Genomic DNA, 16980 nt, shown 5'->3' with positions numbered 1-16980 from the left:
AGAATTAACCCTTCTGAACTAAGAGGTTCTGCTTCAAAGTGAGGTTTAAACAGACCGAAATGTCCAGGCTCACCCCTCCGCTATTTATTCATTTATTTCTGCAGGTAGTTATTTATTTAACGAGACTTAAAGTCATGTTTCGTCGTCCACAGTCCGAGTCCCGCCTGACTCCCTTTAGGAAACCTGTGATTTAAACTTCAACAGGCTGTGACAGTCTGCTCCGCTGAGTCCTGGTTCTAGTTCTCCCGGGCTTCCCTTCCCTCCAGCTGTCCCAGCAGTACGGCCTTGGCCACCAGCTGTGTGGTGTCGGTTTTGGCTCCCAGGAAGCGGGTAGTGAGCTCCAGATCCTGCAGCCGCAGACGGGCTCTGCTGCCCCGCTGTAGCTTCTCTCCGTCCGCCGGCCACTGGCAAACGCAGTGGAACTTCCAGCCAAAATCTACATACAGGTCGTCCTGGACTATGTGGAAGATCCTGCCGATCACCACTCTGTTGATCCCATATGGATCAGCGGGGACCGGCGCAGCAGCGAGGCGAAGCGGTGTTCCTGCCCGGGGGAAGAGACACTGGCGCCGGGCCACGGAACTCTACACCTCCCGCTGCCGCTGCAGCTATTTTATATATATATATATATATATATATATATATATAAAAAAATATATATATATATATATATATATATATATATATATATAAAAAAAAAAAAAATATATATATATATATATATATATATATATATATATATATATAGTTTTTCATTTATTTCGTTCAAACATCCATAAACAGCACAACAGTCTGGCATCTTTAGTGCTAATCTTGCGCCACTGAACTCTACCTATCGATCTGTGCTCGATTGCTCTTCCTTCATCCTCCAACTACCCGGATGTCTGTCACAGTAATTTGAATCTGAATTGTGAGAACTGAATGTGAAGATATACGGAGAGTTGAATTTTCAGTGAGGATCAAATTTTATTGGACTTCAGTTCCAAACGAATAAATTCAATTACAAATTATGTGATTCAAATTCAGTTTTTCAATGCAATTATTCAAGTTTAGCAATTCAAATTCAAATACAAATGATTCAAATTCAGTTTCTGGTGGCACATACTTCAGCCCATAGACCACAGGCAGGCTGGGGGAACGTATATTAATCTTACAAAACCTCATTAAGTGAAATTTTCATGCCATGGGACCTTTAATAAACTGTGAATAAAACGCACAATAAAGGTTGAGAACAGAACAGTGACATGTGTGCAGCTGCAGGGGCGGGGCTTCAGGGCATCATGGCTTTCATTCAAGCATGTCTTCCACCGCGGGCTACCATCAATTAATACACCTATTTGGAAATGAATACCTCCATATTTCACCTGTGTGCTTCTAACCGCTGGAAAGCCTACTAACCTTACAACTGAACTTTTCTTCACTTCCCTTAACGGGCACGAGCGGATATCCTACAGGTTAGTAACATCGTCACTCTGCCAACTCAAATTGCAAGTTTGCCAACTATGTTACCAGTGGCAAAATATCTTCACTAATTAAATTCATGCTTTACTGTTACTTTATAAGATGCTAGGTCCATTCTTTTTACAGTCTATGGTTCCTGCAGAGAGGGTGGAACAGCATAAATGGGTGTGCAACTCCAGAGCTTCACAACAGACTACCCTACATGCAAATGATTACAAAAATGTAAACGTACACAAACACATGGTAGATGTTATCGTCTTTGTTTACAAAGTCAACTTTGTATTTAGTTTTAGTGTCGCTGTGGGAAAAAAAGTGTCAAATATTTTCCGTCATAGTTTCCGTTGACGAAAATGAACACACACAAGCAGTTAGACAGCCAGACACACAGAGACACAAATAGACAGATTGATTGCTTGATAGACAGATAGATTCCAATAACCCATAATGATTACCATTAGCAGTAACATAATCCAAGTGGGATTTACTTTTGAAAGAACTGCCAATCTAAATTCATGCAATAAACATCAAGGCAAACCATCTCTGAGCATCACCATTTCCAATAAAAAAATTCTTTCAGCGAAAAGATAATTGGATGATTTCCTGAGTTCCTGAGATCTAGTATAGAAAAAAACACTCACTTTCATTACACCAGACTTTGACATCATTTCAAGTTCTCAATTTACAAAGAAAAAAGTGAAACTGGAATGGAGCACAGTTCAACCCCTGGGCTAATCGTGGGGCCTTTTATCTGTAGCAAAAGGAGTGTCTTTTGACAAAAACGGCACCCCGAGCCTGGAGTAAGGAGGAGGAGGAGGCTGAGGGAGAGTTCTGGGCATTGTCTCTCCGGAGGACACTAATGGGTTTTGGTGTCATGTGTTTTTCACTCTACACTTGACACATGGGGCTGTTCTCCTTCAATCACCCCACTTTAATGCCATTATGATGAGGTATGCCAAAATAACAGGCTGACTTTTGGTCACTTAGATTGTCCAAAATGAGAGTCCATTTCAAAGACTTCCCTCCTTTTAAAATACCATCCTTTCTTTGCATCTGTGCACCCTGAGTTGTCTTGGTAACTGACAGCCGCACTGTATCTGGTGTGTACGTGACACATTTTTTGTAATTTAAAGTGTGTCAATGTCTGCCTGTCTGTACCTTTGTTTCTGGCCATGTATGTAAGTAACAAGAACCGATTGCTTGTAATTCTCTTTTCAAGGCACTAGACTGTTTAATGAACCCCTGAAAAGAATGCCAATGAGGGTGGGGGGAGGAGGCCTCACAGTATTTGGGGCAATAAAAGATGTATTTCATCTTGAGAGAAAAAAAAATACATTCTCCTGAAATACAACTTCTCCTTGTCCTTACCTGGCACAATTTAAATTATTGCTCCATCCTAGTAAAGTAGGACACTCCATACCTCCTAATCCATTAGGCAATTAATTTGGGAACTTAAAACATTGCTGCAGATTTCTGCCGAGCAGTTGTCGTAGTTCTACTAGACAGAGAGCACTCGGGGGCAGTCCCTGAAACTTGAGTAGAAGATTAAGTGCATTTCCGCTCCTGAGAAGAGATTATGTCTTGTGCTAGTGCCCGAGTCAGAGGATGGAGCACGGCTGTGGAACTTGGCAATGGCCAAGGTACATTGAGATAATGATGTACCTGTCCTCAACAATAACGCTAATCATATCTCACCTCTAGGGTATCGCTTTAAGGTCAGAACAAATTCACTACCATACATTAAGTCCTTGTATTGTTTTAATGAAGGTGCATGGATTCCTGCCGCTACGGATTGCACTTAGACCTCAAATACCCTGTGCGTATGAAATGCCTCCAAATCCTAATTATCTTCTCACTTAGCAGAAAAGCAACGCTGGAATACAGTACATCCAAAACAAACACCAAACATTATAAGTAAGGAGATTGTGACATATAAGATTGCAGGCCCATGTTTAATAAATGTGAATCCTGGCCCGAGTTTGCACTGAACCGCAGTCTACTGCCCTAAAATTATAGCCGTGCAACACCTTTCCACTCTGCACACTCACAAGGGGCAGCAGCAGCACTACACAAATGTATGGGCCCACTGAAACGAGCATCTGTGTCGACGCTGGGGCCTGATGGGAGTTTTTTCATAGAGGGAGCCATAGAGATATATTTATGCTTCTCCCGCCATTAGCAGAGCTTTAAATAATAAAGTAAAATAAATAGCATCCATTAAACTGATCACATTGTGCTAACTCAAATTGTGTTTATTATGCTAATGGTACATGAAATTAAGAAAAAGACCTTGATGCCAGTGGATTTAATTAATGGGCTTTGGGAAAGGCACTGAGACATAATTCATTTCTGAGTAAGTAAGTCTCATTTGCAGTTCCATGGGTCCTCATGCTGCTGATTGCCTGAGTTATTCTTGCAGATGTGCTGCTCACAGCATGTCCCTCCATTAGAAATGAACACCTCATTATATAAACTACCTAATTAAACAAAATACAGCTCCGCATTGACTCATTAATGCGTAGCCCTCTTTTCTCTGAAGGAAAGAATGAGGGGGGGAAAGGGAGAGAGATGAAGCAAATGAAAGATAGAGAAAGAAGAAAAGGCTATGAACGGTGCAGACGAGTCAACTCTAGTCCCATCGCACAAAATAGAAACTACATCCTTTTCACAAATGTTCAGCCATTGTTACAAGCACAATAAAGAAAGTGATGAAAACACTGGTTTTTACCCCTCTTCTGATAGCTAATTATATTTGGTGAATTACAGTAGGAGCAACATTCAAATTTTCAGGCAAAATGTATGTCACCTTTCATTAACAGGGTTTCTACAGGTTTCACAAAGTCAAATTTAAGACTTTTTAAGACCATTATGAATGACATGAAAAACAAAGTCAGATGTCAGAGTCCGGAAACATTGTCTGAAACATTTCCCAGATTTCTTCATTAGCATTATAGGACCGGTGTCTAGAAAGAACTACAACACTACAGAATAAAAAAAAAAAAAAAAAACATTCTAAAGCCTTGCGGGAAAGTTTTTCTGAGCATTAGCTGTAGCGTTACATTGACGTAGGAAAATTTTAAGTTTGGAATGTTAGACTTTTTAAGTCCCCGTCAAAACCCTGATTAACCACAAAAGGCTAAAACAACAGAAACTCAGGTGTCAATGCAAGAAAAGTGAAAAATTGAAGTGAAAAAAGGACATACATGGGCTAGGCAAAAAGACCCCCACAACCTAAAGCAAACACTGGCTGTGTAAGCCTCAATAATTCATCTCTAATTAAAAAGACACAAGGATATACAACCACTTTTACAACCACAGTGCTCGGAGTCATCAATCGTTGGCAGGGACACACTGTACCATTCATTGCTTTGCTATGGTGTGTGTATATAAAGTGTTTGTTAAAATCAGTGTGTGTCTTCAGAGGAAAGACATTTTGATGATGGTGTTGATAATGATAATGATAATGAAAGTAAAAAGAAATCGCTATCAAGGTTCAAAATAGCACCACACTTCCACGGTAGCATAATGAGGGTCCCTACATGTAAACTGAAGCATTGAGAACTTTGTAAGTGTACAGACAGTTTATTAAAAAAGATAGTTTAGAAAGAACGCGGTGCAACCAGTTTTTATTTACGTTTTACACCTCCCAACTTCATTGAAATTGGGGTTTGTAAAATAAATGGAATGAATGGAAAGTGGATATATAACACACGTCTCGTCACACTATAATGTAGTTGTAAGCAGACATACAGACATTTCTAACAAGTGTTTATTATTGTATTTGTCAACAATAATATTGTTTCCTATGAATCAGCCTTAAAGTGTTCATGTTATGCTTTTTGGCTTTTTCCCTTTCCTTTATTGTGTTATATATCTTTTTGTGCACGTTATAGTACAAAGTGAAAAAGCCCAAAGTCCACCCCAAAGGGACTTACCATCATCCAGAGAAAACACTGTTCACCAACTGCTCCAAACAACTCTATTGTAGTCCAGCCTTTACTTCCGCAACGAATGCTTGTCACTTTGTAACTGCTAGAGTGGCATGCCCTCATACTCTGCAACTGACTAGTAGTGCTTACCTACAGTAGTTACTGCGCATGGGCGACTCCGAACAAAGATGGGTGAAAAGAGGACCTGGAGCTATGTGCAGTACAACTACAATATTGTGGTTTTTGAAAATGAAACAACATAAACCTATTCTGTTACAACCTCTAAATACAATTATGAATCTGAAAATGAGCATAATATGAGCACTTTAAAGGTACAATATGTAACATTTCTGCATTAGAAGGTCTAAAAACGACTATACCTATGTTATGTATTTTGTTGAGTTATAAAATGTACTTACACTATCCTAAATGTTTCCAACAACGTTCAAACCCAGAACAATTTGTTATTTTATTTTAATGACACAGGACGTTTCATGTAGTCGTCAGTGGCGTCATAAAACCTTTGACCCCTCTGGTTGCTCTAACTTCCTTCAAAACACGGGAACCCAGATGATACGTTCGAGAGTAATTGTAAATCATACAATGTCACAGAAAAAATTAATACTCAGTAACCGTTATACAGCTTGCTTTCTGCCACTAAGCATTATTTTGTCATTGATTACATGCCACTTACAACACAGTAACACAGCAGAGATCTTATTTATTGATACAATTCAATATTTATTGATCCAGCTTAACGTTATGTGCTACGTTGACAAGTAAAGTTAGCATTAGCTGATGCTAATGCTCAGTGGGGGAACGTTAACGTTATAAAGTTACAACATCGTTAACGCGTTCATGAAGTTATTTTAAGTATAACTGTTTTGATCAAGTTAACGTTAAACAAAACTGGGCTAACCCACGATTACGTTCACCAGTTAGCGTTAACGTTAGCTCTATAGATAGAAGACAAATCTAATGCTAATTTAGCCAGCTAGCTTTACAACAACCCAGGGACACGACACATCCACAGTTAGCCAGCAGCTTTCATTAACTTACAGCAATCCGAACCCAGCCAGCACAAACTCCGGAACTGTCGGTGGTCTGTCGGTGGAACTGTCTAAAACACAGATTTAGATAGATTTGTGAAAAATATCTGAGAGAAATAAGCTTTTCTGTACTTAGAAAAAGTCTTAGATCTTTGATTTCAGCTCATTAAAAATGCAACTAAGTTGCATTTAGAATTTTGTTCAGTATAAGTCTCTCAGCGGGGTTGAGTAACGTTACAACAAACCCTTTTCCCCCCAGTGCTGAAAACATCCAAAAAGTGACACAGACGTGAAATATATTGTGATACTGTGGTTTTAGCTGCTGGCTAATGTTAGATTGCTTGCTAACTGGTCAACTAGCTAGCTAGCTACACAAATCAAATCAATGATGCATCCTGCTTGTACAAAAACTTGAACAACACAGCAAGCGTGGAACACTGTCAGAAACTGAACATTTTGACTCCCTTTTTGACTATACAATAAATGGTCCTTATATCATCTTTACACAGATTCAAAAAGATTACTCATCCCCATATATTGCTGATTACAATACAATCAGTTACAATATTAGAAAACACAAATAATAGAAGCTTCATGTTTGGTACTATTGTAATTACAGCTCACCTTTCATCACTGATGATAAAATGTACTCTTGCCTCTCCTTTATCTTTCTCCTCTCTGCCCTTTCTTACAATGCCATAAACACTGTTGTATGAAGTGCAAATGAGTGAAAACTCAACAGTGGCTATGTCCAACACGTGTTAAGCCATATAGCCCACAATTTGACCAAACAGCAGTTCCCCCACTCCTCCCTCCAGACAGAATTGGGAAAAATATTTTAGGTGTAATACTCATCAAGAAGTGTCAGTGGCAAAAGAGATTCACAAAAGACATTAGCTCCAAAATATTAAAACTAATACAAGGTATATTAAATTCATTAGATCACTAGCATATGTGGACAAGACGAAAAGTCTGACAAAGTTATTTGTCAACTAAACGGAACTGCGTCACAAGCATAACCGAAGGTTAAAGCTATAGTTCGTAGTTTCTGCAATTTGCTCTCAAAATAAAAAAAAAAGCAACAAAGACAATTTCTAGTCACTCCCTGTTTAAGCCAATCAATTTAAGCTAACGTTAGCTTTGTAGAGATCGTGGGATTTTCCAAACTGAATAATTACTGCAAATATAAGAACCAAACTGCTTTGCTAGCTCTATCCTGTTATAACTAAGACATTTGCTGAAAAAAACAGTTTTCCATGGATAGATTTGAATACTAAACGTCTATGAACTTCAAAGAACAGAGAACATTTTTTGTCCCTGTAAAACATTAGTCAGCAGGTAACTTAAGTTAACGTTAGCTTTGTAGAGACTGTTGGATTTCCCAAACTGAATAACTACCGCACATACAGTATAAACACAAAACTGCTTTGCAAGCTCAATGTTGTTGTAACTAAGATATCAGCTGAAAGAAATTTCAAGATAGCACCATCACCGGCACAGCGGATCCAAGACATTTCCAGTGAAAGTTAACTTCAGAGCGTTGTAACAAATACATTGTTTAATCCGATCCTTACATGACTCCAAATGTTTTGAAAGAGTTTTTTAATTCAACTCCGTAATATTGACACAGAAATGGCAGAGTGATATTTTAAGTGATACGCCAGGTGTGCTCGGATTGTCAGGTCGGATCTAGTTGTTGTATAATGCTTATTAAGTATAAATGGTAAATGATAATGTAAATGTAATGTAATGTTTGTCAATCATGTTAAATTTAATTCACTTAGAAAAATTTCAAATTAAACAAACACAGGTGGAAAAAAGGTTTTGATTTTGATGTGTTTATTCATGTTAGAATGACTTGCTGCATTGATATTTTCAAGCATGGTGTCCACGATGTCATTTTAAAATAGGCTACCCAACATAAGTCATTTTAGTATATATTGTATTCATTTTTAGTCAGATTAATTGATTTTGTTGCTGTAGCCTATGAGTTTGGTAGTAATTTATTTTCAACTACACAACGCCTGATTTTTGGCATATAACAGGCTTCGAATAAGAATTTACCCCTCTAATTATGCTGCAGTTATGTCACAGCTTTATGGTTGCAGTTATGCCCTATGGTGTTTTCCAAACACATAACCCAAGAACTCATCCCAGGACTATAAACTCTATATTAAATGTTCCCGCATAGTCACAAAGAGAATTCACAACAATTGCAAATGCAGATAATTAGTCTGCGATTGCTAGAAATTAGGCCATTATGAAAACTACAGCCACCCCCGCTGACAACTTTGCTTTATGATTAACTGTTAATGATGCTGCCTCACTGCTCTAACTGACTATGTTGCATCCACAGCCAGCCCAAATACAGTACAAAGTATCAAAAGCAGCCACCAAGACCTATAGGGAATATATTTAACATACTGTATCTTTTCCTTTATCCACACTACAACATGCCTTTTGTCATCATTTTAGCTAAGTCATCCCGGATCAACAGAAGCATCAAACCAAACCAGTGTAACTGAGGGCCTATCTGTTCTGACCTTGTATTAAAATCCAATTTGAGTGATCAAATAGACACGTACATCATTTCCGTTTGCATATACTGTAGCCTGGTTGTGTGTTTATAATGTTACTTTCATATCAATCAAGTGAAAAATGAAAAATCGCTGCCCACAGTCTGTCTGTGTGCAGCTGATGAAGCCCCAACATTTCCTGATTTTCCTACTTCATAATAAAAGCATTCAATTACCAAAATAACGGAGGACTTTATTGTGAAGAACTTATAAGAAAATGAAACCGCTGCATTAACCATGCATTTCACCCTCAACTCCAGACAGCACTGTAGCTGTGGTAATGAGAGTAATAAATAACAGAAGGAGATGACATAAGAGCAGGAAGTTTTGTAGTAGCCTAATGTCCAACATTGGTAAATTCTGGGACATTTTATGAAATTAAAAATAATTTACTTTCAAGTCAACAGCGCTGCAGAGAGCTCGAAACAGCCGGGGATATAGGAGCAAGCATGCAGGAACAAACACACCAACACCCTACTAACAGAATGTGATAATAACATCCAAAACACATGATTCACTCATTTCTGTGACATGAGAAATACTTTGAATGTGGCACAGCTGTATAGAGCAGGTACACATATGTAGAGGGTCACTCCTTGATGCAGCGGCTGCAGGTTCAACTCCGGCCTGCAGCCCCCTCTCTCTCCCTTTTCATGTCTTCATCTGTCCTGTGGAAATAAAGGCTTAAAAATGCCCCAAAAAATAATCTTAAAAAAAAAAATACTTTGAATGAGGTATTTCCACTCACAGTTGATTAGGCGGTCTTTAATGTGGATACAGGACACATTCACGTTCTCACTGCTTTTTGAATGTAGACTAGGGTGACCAGATTTCCCGGAGCTAAAACCGGGACACTTAGCGCGTGACCGTAGTGCTGGTTCACGCACACGCTTTTGTGAACATGTGCCAGCCCATGTCAGACACACTGACGGATTAGACACAATTTTGCCAACAGCACACGTAGGCCTACTGCTCACAACATAATGTGATATCTCAGTTAATATTCATGAATTTTCTTGGTATGTAAATAATATTAAAAGATACTGAGTGAGTTTCGTGTGGGACCAACTTTATTTTTCAGAATTAAAGCATTCTTTTGGAAAATGCACCCACTGAACTTGTGAAAAACTTTGTGAGAAGGTATTTCTCATCGCATGGCACTAAACAAATTATTTGGAACTGCTGCCACAGGCTTGAACTAAAGTAATGGTAACACTTTATGGTAAGGGTACATGAATTATGAATTCATGCATGAATTAATTCATGATTTGTGCATTAGCCTACATCATTTTTTTATATCTTATGAATCATCAGGAATTGACATTAGTTCACAGCCTCTCATTCATGACCTCATGCATGAACAACACATCAACTAAAGCATTAGGTAAGGTGGGTAGCCTATGCACAAGTTGTGTTCATATCAGGATTTGCGTCGCCAAATTAATTTCCTTGTTTTTGATATGAAGACGAGAGATGAGACAACCTAAATTGAGGACAGCTCCCGCAAAATCAGGCATTTTGGGCCACAACAATCTCAAAACAAATCCTGGAGTGACTGGTTAAAACAAGACAGATAAGAAGAGGCCACGTTGGCTATGTAATCGCTGACAACTGGGACAATTTCCTAGTGGTTGGTGTAAACCGGAAAATGTTAGCGTCCTGACAGGCTTTTGTCGGGACTCGGGACACGCAACTCTAAAATCGGGACTGTCCCGGTCAAATCGGGACTATCCCGGTCATATCGGGACTGTCCCGGTCAAACCGGGACGTCTGGTCACCCTAATGTAGACACATTTCCATCCAAATGCGTTTTTTGCAATCCAATCTCAAGGCGTTCTCAATGCGTCCTGAGATTGTTTTCATCTGTACTTAGAGCTGTCCACTTGTGATCAGATCACTCAGGACGAATATTTAAACCAGGTGAGAACAGGGCCTAAAACGTGATTTATGCTTCTGCGGAGGCTCTACGCAGAGCGTTCACTGTAGCCTAAGCAAGTGGCCTGAAGTCTATACTTATGTGTTGGTGTGTGTGTCGATCTCTTTAAGAGAATAGCATGTGTGTGTGGGGAATGTGTGGTAGAGCGAGTGAGAAAGGGACGTGGTTAGCTTTGAAGCGAGTACTGTTCAATCTTAACAGATTGAGCTTGGCTGGTGATAGCCAGACTAGACTCTAGAGGCATAGTGGAAGAAAGAAGCCGCGGCCGAGTGACATGCGTCGCCGCAACATGTAGTTACATTTTTTGAGAGGTGCCTGTCAGGCTACGGTGTAGGTTCCGGTGTCTACACGTGCCTAGGTACGTAGCCAGAGAACCATAAATTGGCTTTAAGAGTCTACAGTCATGCTTGGGCTCTGTGAAGCTGTATTTAATAGAAGTCAGCATGCTAACTTGCTCACAATGGACAAATGTTTCACCTGATGGTGGCTCTGGAAGAAAGGTCAGTGGAACACTAAAATTATAAATCCCCGGGGCTTAATCCAATAGTTGTTGAGGCATTTCACTAAAAAGACAAAATGTCTGATGGCTTAAAACATCCTCTCCTAAATATAAAGAGAGTTAGTGCAATCTTGCAAAATTGATTTCTTTCTACATCATCTATGACAATGTTTATAATTCTGACTCACTGAAGTCAGAAAACTTGATCTAGTTCAGTCAGATTATCTGGATTGAGTCTGAACATAAATTATGAGTGTCTAAAACTAGGGTAATAAGATGAGAAAAGGTTGGAGTCCAACATGGTCAGACTGTGATGAGGGCGTTTGCACAAGCAGTAAAATTCTGTGTGATGGTGTTTGGTCTGCTGACATTTTATGTGGCTCTGTCAATTCTAAATCCTCTGAATAAGTAACCAGATGCTATCTTGCAAAATTCATCTTGTTTGTGGATGAAATGTTGCTTTCTTTATTTGATGTATTTGCCATTAGCAGGATATTGGGTCAGAATACACTGCAAAAAACTGTAAAACGGTGCATATTTAAACAATAAAGAGTCACTTACTATATTTTCAACATACTGTAATATGGCCAATGAAAATTAGGCATTACTTGTGTTTTCCGCTTTGTTTTGCTTTTATGTGGTCAGACTAATCCTATAAAAAACAAATCTAATCAACAGATAAAGAGTACCAACAGTAAAAAGGCAATCTGCCAGTTAAAATGACCTTTTGATAATGGTTATTACATTTCATCCTGTGAGTCGCTGAGTAGCCTTTAGATACAAACTGCATCTGTGAGTGAGATGATTCATTTTACAGAAAAAAATACAAAACAATTAAAGACTTGCTACTTAAACGAAATAAAAATACATTAAGATGTAATTAGAGATCATTACATAAAAGGTTAAATGTTTTGATTACAGATGGTGGATCTTTTTATGCACCTTTTTTATTGAGTGTGTCTATGCTCTGTATAGGGTGTTTTGTGAATGTAGGGAGGGCCTCTGGTCATTGCAAGCCAGCCTTTTCAATGCAATGCAAGACCTTCCTGAAACTCTGACAGTGCTTGACATGAGCTGTGTTAATTACAGTAATGGCACGCATTCTCATTAAGTCATTGTTTATGCATCCCGGGGCCTTATGGAGCCTGAGTGGTGCTCTGGTCTGCCCGAGCTCCGCCGCCTCGCTGGTCTGTGTGTGGCTCTGGCCTCGTTAACGCAGACAGCTGTTCCTCCCAGCCACGGCCAACATGACGAGTGGCGCCGGACATGCCGATGAACGCGCCCACTGTGGGAGCAACTGTCAGAAATAGAAGTATCCCACAAGGCAGGAAAAACGTCAACGAGTAATCAGCAAGAAAGTGCTCCTCGGGTTATGTTTTTTCAGGCCCAGCCCCCCCAACCCCTCCAAGAACCAGCCGCTCCCCTTCTCTCATGACCCCGTCCAATCCCTTTAAATTGGTGAAGTCAAAGTGGCTGTTGGTGTATAATTCCACCAGTAACCTGTGGTGAGGAAATCCGTGTGCATGAGATAAAACAGTGTCACAGGAATCCAATAAGATTTCGCAGACAGGGCAGGCAGCCAAAAGTCATGGGTAGTAGTGATGCTGCAGCAAGCAACAAAAAAAAAGCAGCATCTAAGTTCAGGGCCTGTATCTATTAATTTACCTAACGCTTTAGTGCGTAACTTTTTGATATTAACGTCTGTTACATTCAAGCCATTGCCAAATTAGTTGCTACAAAGCTAATTAAGACTCAGATCAGCTCCATAAAACTCTCTCTGTATATCTCAGTATGGCTATGTTCAGAAGATTGTGTCGTCCGGTGACTTTCGCGCACTGAAACTCGAGTGAAGATAATTACCTCTTCTGAAGAGTCCATCATGTTTTTTTTTTTCAAGCTTTAGTGCGTAACTTTTTGATATTAATGAACGTCTGTTACATTCAAGCCATTGCCAAATGAGTTGCTGCAAAGCTAATTAAGACTCAGATCAGCTCCACACAATTCTCTCTGTATTTCTCAGTTTGGCTATGTTCCGAAGATTGTGTCGTCTGGCTACTTTCGCGCGCAGAAACTCAAGTGAAGATAATTACCTCTTCTGAAGAGTCCGTCATGTTTTTTTAATCCTCCATGTCCTTGGCTACTAGTAACTGTATGGGGGAGGGGTGGGGGTGCGTGCACGATCACGGAAGGCTTGTATCATGTGGATGGCCGCAGTTTTGTTGTCATTACTTAGAATTCCTACGCAAAACTAGTGGGAGATTGAAGTAAAAATGCCAAATTTTTAGTCCTGCTCATGAACTTATGAACAAAAACTATTTATCACGTTTCTTTTGACTTAAAAACACCCATACATTTAAGAAAGCTCCCGAGGTCTTCAGTTGGTTAAGCATAGATCCTACATGTAGATGACTATGGTACAGAAATAGAGGTGAGCACATACCATGTTATGGAAGGAATGAAAATAGGTTTGGCATGCTAGACATAAATAAAGTGAACTGATTTTCCTTATGAATCTTTATTGTCTGCAGTTGTCAAAGTGATACTACAGGAGATTCCCCAGTGTGGTTTGATTTTAATTCAACTTCCTTTAATTTCATCTCTATTTATAAATGTATATGTTTTAAAATAGATTGTTCATTGGACATGGTAATTGTTGCTAGACTTATTAAGGATTTCACACAAATGAAATGAACTTTCTTTAAATATGCTAATTACATATGTTTCTTTTTTATTTACAAAGAATGAGCAATGTGGCAGATGTAGGGGGAAATCCTTTTCTCTGGATTGGCTATTCTTACTAATACAGTAGCATATATGTGTTCAGCCAGGTGACACTTTGCTGTAAGTATAAATCAATCATGGAGTAAATGTGTCTTATTCTTCACACTCAGCAAATAACCTTTTAATCCAAAATTTGTTCTTTAGAGTATGATTCTTAGAAGTTCGACAAATAGGGGCGCTGGTCTATGTATAACGTACCAGGGAGTAGTATGTATGTACTTAAATATCTTTTTAAAGTAGCTTTGATGTGGGATATTATAAAATGATTGGGATCAATTAGCACGATCAAATCATAATCAGCCCATCTACACCTGACAGATTCCCCTAAATCGAAAATAGTAAATCAGTATCAAGTAAGAGTTTGTAGAAATTGATAAATGCTTTCTAAAAATGTAATTTTATTTTTATTTAAATTTCCAACTTATCATGTCAGAGGAAAGATGGCAACGATGGGCTTCAAGAAACAGGGATTTAAATGTCTAATAAGGGAACACTGCCTTTCCTCTGAGTGTGTGAACTATAAAAGCTTTAATTTCCCTATTATCACTAGGATCTAATACCAATCTGTATTCTTTATTCAGTCCGTCTGTGTTGCTGCCAGACAAAAGCCTTTGAAAAGCCAATTCCTATGAAATTAAAGAAAAGAGATTAAAATATCATTAGGTGCTACATAATTGAATGTCAATTTTGAATAAACTTGAATTCAATTCCCGGTCATTAAACTGAGTGTGGTCTGCCTTTTTTTCTTCCCAATCATAGTATTGAGCCCACAGATGAGAGAGCGAGGTACGAAACTTCAAAATCATTAAACGGAGGGGAGTTTGTTTGGCCTTGGCGTGCCAGACTGCTTTGATTCTGGCTCGGAGCGGAGGGATGAACAGCTGGAGGAGAGATCACATTGAAACAAAGCTTCGGAAAATTGAAGGAAACATGAGCATAATAATATTTAATAATTAAATTCTCGCAAACAATGGCAACCAAATGAAGCAATCTGCAAAAGTGTGCAACATCATTTGCATAATTGACACAGTCGCCCCCCCGTCTCCCTCCTGTAAATGAATGATGAAGACAATAAAAGATGTTGCTAAAATTGGGAACAATAACAGCAAAATTTCATCAAGGCCCCCATGCTCTGATTAATCTGCGCTTGCAAATCAGTGCAGGGGGAAAGAGAGAAAGAGAGAGAGAGAGAGAAGGAACCAGAGAAAGGAGGGGGTGAGATTTGGGGGAGGGGGGAAGGCAGGTGATTAACAGCAGCAGGGATTGCTGCCGTGGACAACGTGGCCTGTTTTGCACAGCTCCAGGGGCACCAATACGAACCCTTCCACACAGCTGCTGCAGGCACCGGCTAGCTGGATCATCCCCTGAAAGCCTGAATGAGTGGAAACATTTCTATTGTCATTAACCCCTAGTTAGGGCTGAACGATTTGGGCAAGAAAAAAAATCTAATTGCGATTTTCTGCCAGATATTGCGGTTATGATTCGATTTGCTTTTTCTTTTTTTCTTTTTCTTTTTTTTTGAGCATTACAACATGAGACACCATCCAAACTGCTCTGTATTCTTATGCAAGGATGACAACATGGGTATGAATTGGCAGCAATACGTGTTTTCCTTCTAATAAGCATGGGACATTGAACAGTCAAATCACAAAAGTTCAAAAAATTCACACTACTTTCCTGTTAACATACATTTCTACATATGACTCAGTTTAATAGTAACATCTACATATTGCGCCTTCTACGATCATGTTAAATAAAGTAATGAAAATGAAAAATCTCCTGAAAATAGGACATTTCTGTAAACAATCTGTGATATGTAAAATGAAAAAGACAGTAAATATAGTAACAAAAAGAGGATTAAAAAATGTTAAACCAAATGTTACCAAACGTTCAACTAGATATTGCAGATTTTATTTAACCGCGGTCTTCACGATTAGCTAATCGCTATTTTAAATCTCGATTTGCAAATGATTAATCGGGCACCTGGGTAGCTCACCTGGTAGAGTGCACCCCCATAGAAAGAGGCTCAGTCCTCAACACAGTGGCCACAGGTTCAACTCCAACCTTTGGCCCTTTGCTGCATGTCATGCCCTATATCCCCTTCCAAGTATAAGAGCGAAAAATAGCGATTAATCGCTCAGCTCTACCCCCAGTCTCCACGCCTCAGCAATATAAACCCACAATTTCGCTCCTCAATCCCAAAAAAACCAGTTCAGCCAGAAGAATATGTTGACACAGACGTTCCGTGACATGAAAAAGCAGCTGTTATATTGAGGGTATGATATCATTTTATGTTCCATTCCTAAATCTTTCTAAATCTTTCTCAGCTAATCATTCACAATCTGAGTACACTGTCATTTTTTAATTATTCAATATGAAGGAACTGTATTAAATAAAAAGCGTAATACAATGAGACCTATTTTACATTCAGGATTTTTAATTAACGGTTTCTTTTTATACACATTTTTTCTATCTCTCTGATCATTTGGATAACAACTTTCATCATTATCTTTTGATGTTTACTAAATACCAAAAACAGGCATCATCTAGATTTATGCTGCATATTGGGCTCCCAATAACATTTGCATTTACTAGTCAATTAACTTGATTAAATTCATCTTACAAGTCTGATTTAACTTTGGTTGCAAGAGACAGTTATTGCTTGGTGAATTAAATAGCAGAACGGTAAAAAGACGCAACAGAGAAAAGAAGGGAAGGGGGGAGGTTCCATTATGATATAAAGTTTAAACAA

The 16980-nt window shown here is 38.9% G+C and overlaps 1 pseudogene; it reads right to left on the bottom strand.

Moving 5' to 3' along the window:
• Positions 1 to 236: 236 nt before the first annotated feature.
• Positions 237 to 16316, bottom strand: LOC114561596 (28S ribosomal protein S28, mitochondrial-like; annotated as a pseudogene).
• Between the last annotated feature and the right edge of the window lie 664 nt (positions 16317 to 16980).

This window comes from Perca flavescens, chromosome 9, assembly GCF_004354835.1.
Source record: "Perca flavescens isolate YP-PL-M2 chromosome 9, PFLA_1.0, whole genome shotgun sequence".
Classification (NCBI taxonomy): domain Eukaryota; kingdom Metazoa; phylum Chordata; class Actinopteri; order Perciformes; family Percidae; genus Perca; species Perca flavescens.
This window is presented reverse-complemented; position numbering and strand designations above follow the sequence as displayed.